Below are 7,941 nucleotides of genomic sequence, written 5' to 3' on the forward strand. Positions count from 1 at the left end.
TTGTTGGATGAGGAGCGAGACTTGGCAACAGCCCGCTCGGCGATTTACCAGCAAGACCTGCGCCGCTATCACAGCCGCCGGGTCAGGAGCAGAACCTTTCAGGAAGGCGACTTGGTGCTCCGGCTCATCCAGGATCAGTCTGATATGCACAAATTATCCCCACCTTGGGAAGGGCCCTTTGTGGTCAGTAAGAATCTGCACAACGGGTCATATTATCTCATCGACATTCGAGAGCACAAGGACTCATTTAAATCGGAGGAAGAGACCCGCCGGCCGTGGAACATAGCTCATCTCCGGCCTTACTATGCTTAAGTTTCTTCTTTAAGATACTTTTTATAATGTACATATTATATAAAGCAATAAAGCAGGACCTCTGTCCTTTTTTCCATAAAGAAATGTTTCATGTTTTCTTTATCAGGTGATGGACACTGCCAACAGGGGACGGATCATATATGAATCCGGCTTTCCCTTTGGTCCGGCTTATGATCATATCTGAATCTAGCCTTGGTCACTTGGGGGCTTCCTGTTCAAACATAGGTCGTATTCGAACCAAAGAGAACATAGCTGTCGATACCCACTTGATCGGCATATTGCCAAACCCACTTGGGGGCTTCCTGATCAAATTTGAATCATAGCTTAAACCCTTTGGGTCTGACGTGGATCGTATTCGAATCAGCGTCATTAAACAACTCTAATGTTCACTTGGGGGCTTCCTGTTCAAACATAGGTCATATTCGAACCAAAGAGAACATAGCTGTCGATACCCACTTGATCGGCATCGCCAAAGCCACTGGGGGCTATATGATCGTATCTGAATCTTCGCTTAACCCCTTTGGAACGGTTTTCTGATCGTATTCGAATCAGGAGCCTGTGAACATTTGCAAGTATGACTATTTTCACTATCATTGATACCTTCTTGAGGAGATGGTTTTTTATCTTTCCGGATTTATATTAGTTACTTCAGGTTCTAACAAGTGCCAGGTAAAAACTTATATGAGCCGGAGAGGTTATCAAAAAGGGTCACAGGTATGCTGTTATGATTATGTTTTAACTAATCATGAACCGGCTTATACACATGATTTTTTTATCATGTCCGGGTTATCAATATTCTATAACCTGCTGGTGCAGTAAACTTTCCAGGAAGCCTTGCCTGTTTTACGTGCAGATTAAAACGGGGCAAGGTGAAATATCAAGGACCACTTGATTAACATAAGCAAGATGGAAATAGTACTGGCGGCTTAACAAAAGCAATAAGTACCATAAGGCATGACAAGCATTAAGGAGTTTTTCTATCCTATTACAAGACTCCCCGAGTCTGAATAAGTGAACCATTGTTCTTTGCAAAGTTATAACCCGGATGGCGGCTCATTCCTCCGGCTGGCTTGATGACTCCGGGTTATCCTTCCCCGCCTCTCCTTCGGTTGTTTTGTCCTGGAAGGTGGACGAGGCCCAGTCAATGCCGCTCAAAGCTTCAAATTCAGCTTCATCATCTATTAAACTGGCCGGGTCCACTTCAGGGGCAAAGGTATGCTTACGCGTTGGAGGGATCAGGCTGACTTGGTCATATGGGACATTTAGGATTCTCCGGTTCTTGCTATCATAGCCCGGCAAATACTTGGTGAGATCAGTATCCTCTCCAATGAGAGTCGCCAGGGGGCGCGCGACTTTAACACAGGCAGTGAAGTCCTGTTCGCCAAAAGCGGTGCCATCCTCCTTAAGACTTGGATATCCAAGAGAGAGGTCAGCAAGGTCAAGTTCTGGCACCCATGCTTTTGCCCGACTCAATGCAGCCACAGCTCCGGCTCTCGCGGATGCCCGCCTTAAGTCTTGAATGCGTTGAGGTAGCACCGATAGATGTCTCAACACGTCTTGCAGGAGCCGGGGAGAGGTATTTGATAAGGCCACAACGGTCAACGCACGCTGTGACCCGGAGTACAGCTGCTCTACCAAGGTATAGACTGCCTTATGCTTGACCAGCATATTTTCCTTAAGGTTGGTACTCCTGGAGCCTGCATAGTCACAGGTATAACAGTAAGCCAGAGGCAACTATTATGGTAACTCTTGAAAGGGTTACACTATTTACATGCGGCTTACCAAAGATAGCTGAGACCATTTGGGATATGTGCTGCTTTAAGTCGGACAGCTCATTTGTTGCCTCGGCAAGAGATGCCTCCACTGTTTCAGCCCGAGTCACCAGTGAAGCCCTCTCATCAACCCAAGCCTTCTTTTTCGACTCAAAATTTTTCTTCAGCTTCTCTTGTTCAGAAACACTGAATTCAAACTTGGAATTGGCTTTCTGAGTTTCGAGCTCTTGGGTTTTCAACTGACTCTTCAGATCAGCAATTTCCGCCTCAAATTGACTTATGGTGGCCTGCATTGACATCAGGTTATGGTAAGAATCTTGGTAAGATAACATTTAAGTCCCAAGCATTTTACAAGTAAAGACACTTGGCATTTGGGGGCTAATGTATATTTACAGAATTTTTACTCTATTTTACCAAGTCACACATATTAAGTCTCAAACACTTTACAAGTAAAAGTACTTGACACTTGGGGGCTAATGTGTAACCCAAAATTCAAAGTTTCATGGTATCCCCGGGTTAAACATATTCAATTTAAACCGGACAAAATTAATGGCAAGCAGATTATTAAGTCTACACATATTCATTCATAAGCAATAGACTTGGGGGCTGGTACAGTAAGTAAGATTCAGAGTAAAAGCTTAAATTTTACCTCAGATTTATGCTGTATTTGCTTCACCATGTCAATTTCCAGGTCATGACTACTGTGTACTTGGTTCAGATAGCCTGAGACTATATCACCAATACTTAGGTGAGAGTAGTCAGTGAGGTCTTGTTTGGACTTCCGGCGCTGGGCAAACTCCTCCTTGGTGGTGCATTGGGCAAGGGCAGTAGGCCGGCCCGGTTCAACGTATTGGCTCTTCACAATTTCAACCTCCGGGTCAGCCGTCTTGGTCGGGCTAGGAATTTCCAGGTCATCCGAGTTGTGAATCACGTCTTCTGCAGGCGGGTCAGAAGTTGGCTCCGGAATGTCAGAAGTCGGTTCAGGCGGTGGATGATGAGTGGGGCTGTCTGGAACGGATGAGTCAAGCACCGGTTCAGTAACCACCGGATCTTGGGACGGCTTATTCTTCTTTGCCCTCTTGCTGGGCTTTACTTGCAAGCTGTCAGTCAAAGTGAAAGGATAAGTATCAAAATATAAGTGTGGATAAACTCAAAGTAAGAAAGGTTATATTACCCGGGAGCCGTTTTGAAAGCCGGCATGTTCGATTGCATCGACTCATCAGAAGAAGGGGAGGTATCCTGATAGTTGGAGTCAGATGAATTGAGAGGTTGGCGAATCAAACCCATCAAGGGTAAAACAAAATGTAAGTCGGAGATAACCTCGGTCCGACGCTTCCTAGTTACGTTGGGTAAGCCGGAGGAAAGCTCTGCGTCTTGGTTGGCCCGAGTCTGCCGCCGATTTTCAAGCTGCTGATGCTTCAAAAGAAATTGAGGATCTTGGTAAGCGAGAGGGTGTGAAAACCTTACTTTCCGAGTCACCCTTCGGATTCTTTGTGTTGGCAAAGGCTCTGAGTCGGAGGAAATTATAGTTACCTCTTCGCCAGCTGCTTGACTGTTCCCAGTATCCTCCTGAAAGGATCAAATGTCAGTAAGGTAATAGCAAAGGAGTTAAAGAAAATCAAAAAGATTACCTCTTCCTCATGTAGTGAGTCTCATATCTTGTGCTTCAAAGTAGCACCTTGTTCTTCATGTAGTGAGTCTCATATCTTGTGCTTCAAAGTAGCACCATGTTTTTCATATAGTGAGTCTCATATGTTGTCACTTTCATATACTAGTGGGAATTTTTCATTATAGAACTTGGCTTGTATATTCCTACGATGGGCTTCCTCAAATGCCCTAGGTCTTCGTGAGCAAGCAAGTTGGATGCACACCCACTAGTTTTCTTTTATTGAGCATTCATTTGTAGCTCTAGTGCATCTGTTGCATGGCAATCCCTACTCCTCATGTTGACATCAATTGATGGGCATCTCCATAGCTCGTTGATTATCCGCGTCAATGTGAGACTTTCTCCTTTTTTGTCTTCTCCACACAATCCCCATCATCATATTCTATTTCACACATAGTGCTATATCCATGGCACACGCTCATGTATTGCGTGAAGGTTGAAAAAGTTTGAGATTATTTAAGTACGAAACAATTGCTTGGCTTTTCATCGGGGGTGTAGAATTTGGGAACATTTTTGTGTGACGAAAATGAAGCATAGCCTAAGTATATGATTTTATAGGGATGAACTTTCTTTAGCCATGTGATTTTGAGAAGACATGATTGCTTTGATTAGTATGCTTGAAGTGTTACTATTTCTTTTATCAATATGAATTTTTATTTTGAATCATTTCGATCTGAACATTCATGCCACAATAAAGAAAATTACATTAAGAATTATGCTAGGTAGCATTCCACATCAAAAATTTTGTTTTTATCATTTACCTACTCGAGGACGAGCAGGAATTAAGCTTGGGGATGCTTGATACGTCTCCAACGTATCTATAATTTTTGATTGTTCCATGCAATCATATTACCCCTTTTGGATGTTTACGGGCTTTATTTTACATATTTATATCATTTTTGGGACTAACCTACTAACAGAAGGCCCAGCCCGTATTGCTGTTTTTTTGCCTATTTCAGTATTTCAAAGAAAAGGAATATCAAACGGAGTCCAAACGGAATGAAACCTTCAGGAGCGTGATTTTTGGAACGAACGTGATCCGGAGAACTTGGAGTGCAAGTCAAGAAGCAATCGAGGCGGCCAGGAGATAGGAGGGCGCACTCACCCCTCCTGGGCGCCCCCTTTCTCCTGGGCCCCACGAGCGGCCACCGACGTACTTCTTCCTCCTATATATACCTATGTACCCCGAAAACATCCAGGGAGCCAAGGAAAACCAATTTCCACCGTCGTAACCTTCTGTATCCGCGAGATCCCATCTTGGAGCCTTTGTCGGCGCTCCGCCGGAGGGGTAGTCGACCACGGAGGGCTTCTACATCAACACCATAGACCCTCCGATGAGTTGTGAGTAGTTTACCACAGACCTTCGGGTCCATAATTATTAGCTAGATGGCTTCTTCTCTCTTTTTGGATCTCAATACAATGTTCTCCCCCTCTCTTGTGGAGATCTATTCAATGTAAACTCTTTTTGCGGTGCGTTTGTCGAGATCCGATGAATTGTGGGTTTATGATCAAGTTTATCTATGAGAAATATTTGAATCTTCTCTGAATTCTTTTATGTATGATTGAGTTATCTTTGCAAGTCTCTTCGAATTATCAGTTTGGTTTGGCCTACTAGATTGATCTTTCTTGCCATGGGAGAAGTGCTTAGCTTTGGGTTCAATCTTGCGGTGTCCTTACCCAGTGACAGCAGGGGCAGCAAGGCACGTATTGTATTGTTGCCATCGAGGATAAAAAGATGTGGTTTATATCATATTGCATGAGTTTATCCCTCTACATCATGTCATCTTTCTTAATGCGTTACTCTGTTCTTATGAACTTAATACTCTAGATGCATGCTGGACAGCGGTCGATGTGTGGAGTAATAGTAGTAGATGCAGGCAGGAGTCGGTCTACTTGTCGCGGACGTGATGCCTATATACATGATCATGCCTAGATAATCTCATAATTATTCGCTTTTCTATCAATTGCTCGACAGTAATTTGTTCACCCACCATAATACTTATGCTATCTTGAGAGAAGCCTCTAGTGAAACCTATGGCCCCCGGGTCTATCTTTTATCATATAAGATTTCAGTCTACTTTTATTTGCATCTTTACCTTTTGCATCTATAATATAAAATACCAAAAATATATTTATCTTATCATACTATCTCTATCAGATCTCACTTTCGCAAGTGGTCGTGAAGGGATTGACAACCCCTTTATTGCGTTGGTTGCGAGTTCTTTATGTGTTTGTGTAGGTGCATGGGACTTTTGAGGAGCCTCCTACTGGATTGATACCTTGATTCTCAAAAACTGAGGAAAATACTTACGCTACTCTGCTGCATCACCCTTTCCTCTTCAAGGAAAACTAACGCAAGCTCAAGACGTAGCAACCTTCGCTTGCAATTCACTTAGAAACTCAGCCGATCGGGCGTGATCCGCTAGGCCATAGACCTGAATCATCACCAGCTTCCTCTGAGACTGATGGTGGCGAATGTGGCCGGCGAGGAAGAAAGTACCCGTGTCCCATGCGAGCACCTCGAAAACAGCTTGATCAAAGCCAAGAAGCATTCCCCCTGAGTGCCCCAACGCTGCTAAATGCTTCCAAGAAAATCGTTCCAGGGGGTCGATGGCAAGCAGCTCGTGATGACCAAAGTCTTGGTTGATAGTTTCCAGTAACGCTACGATATCTAATGCCTCCCTACGCATGTACTCTTTCAACTGGGTTCGACGGCCCGTGTGTCCGAACCCGGGAATATTCCAAAAGATGGCCCGCATCTATAAGATCCTATTACGAAGGCGAATGCCCCGCGAGGACACCGCTTTGGCCACTCGCCTCACATGGAACTGCCAGGCGAGGGAGGGGGCAACCCCTGTTGCCAGCACCCCCTTATCGGGCCGAATCACCAGCGCTTGAGAGGCCCCTGCCCCCCGCACTGATTGATCCGCGCGCGCCGCAACCGCGGCCACGATCGCCGCTTGCGCCTGTTCTGCTGCACGCAGCAGAGGAAGCAGCTCCCGTGTGCCCCCAATGCACGACGCGTCCACTCCACTCTCCTCCAACACCTCGACAAGATGATCATTGGAGAAAGTATTCAGAATCGTAAAGCGCGGAGGAGAGTTACCTGAGATCTCGAGATTCTTCTTGGCCTGGAGGAGCTGGGCCCTTTGCATCACCGGCAGGCTCGCCTTGGTGCCCCTCGAGCGGATCGGAGCCACGGCCACCGTCTTGGTTCTCTTGGCCTGCACAAGCGGCGCCGCCGTGGCCACCTCTTGGAGCAGAGCATCGCCGAGGGGCTGAGCCAGGAGGGAAGCGAGGGCCATCACTGTCTGGCGAGGCGTTGGCGGCGCACCCAGCAGCTCCATTGGAAGGATGTCATCCACTGCCGCCCTGCGCCCCGCCAGCTTCTTAGCCTGCCGCACCGAGCCGCTCTTGCTGCCTCCCTGCCCGCCCGAGACCGACGACCTGGCCAAGGAGAGCAGAAAGGATTTGTCAGACAGCATCAGCGGCGTGCGCTCTCCAGAAGGCACGCCCGTGGCGCAGGAAGCCGACATCCCCTTGTCGAACATGGCCGCCGACTGGGGGATGCCGTCCCCAGGTTGGAGCCATACTGGTTAGTCACCTCCACCTCCATCGCCATCGGCGCAGACGAGTCAATCCCAGGGCGCTTGTGGGCCGCCGATGTGCCCCCTCCCCTGGTGCCTAGCTGCTCCCAAGCCATCGTATCGATGGAATCGTCATCCATGCTCGCATCAGGGTCCTTGTCATCGATGTGCCCCCTCCCCAGGTGCAGCACACGCCGGCGCCGCGCCCGCCTGGACCAGCGTCCATTCCTCCTCGCTCCGCCGGACGGAATCCGCCGCGCCCGCCTCGCGCACCGCATCGCCTCCCTGGACGCCATTCCGTACAGGAGCCGTTGGATACATCCTCTCCCTCCTTGAGACACTGACTTTGAAGCATTTTATCAGACACCTTATGGTGGCAAGGTTAAAAAGAAGCCATCCGCTCGTACCAATCCACGACAACATTTAGGCAGATGCATCGAGATGTACCTTGGTTTTTATAGTGGCAAGGTTAAAAAAATGTGAGTTTCATCGGAGCTTTTAGCCATCCGCTCGTGGCGTGTCGACGAATGCCATGTTTGCTCTGCCCACCGGCCAAATCCTGCTCGCCTCCCTCTTGCTCTGCGCCGCGTACACATATGTGCAT

The 7,941-nt window shown here is 47.3% G+C and overlaps 1 long non-coding RNA gene across 1 annotated transcript; it reads right to left on the reverse strand.

The window, feature by feature from the left end:
* Positions 1-3,048: 3,048 nt before the first annotated feature.
* LOC119282783 lies at positions 3,049-3,419 on the reverse strand. Its single transcript, XR_005138876.1, has 3 exons — positions 3,405-3,419; positions 3,259-3,323; positions 3,049-3,184 (listed from the first exon to the last, which is right to left on the reverse strand). It is a non-coding gene; the product is annotated as an uncharacterized LOC119282783 (long non-coding RNA).
* Positions 3,420-7,941: the final 4,522 nt, after the last annotated feature.

This window comes from Triticum dicoccoides, chromosome 3B, assembly GCF_002162155.2.
Source record: "Triticum dicoccoides isolate Atlit2015 ecotype Zavitan chromosome 3B, WEW_v2.0, whole genome shotgun sequence".
Taxonomy (NCBI): Eukaryota; Viridiplantae; Streptophyta; class Magnoliopsida; order Poales; family Poaceae; genus Triticum; species Triticum dicoccoides.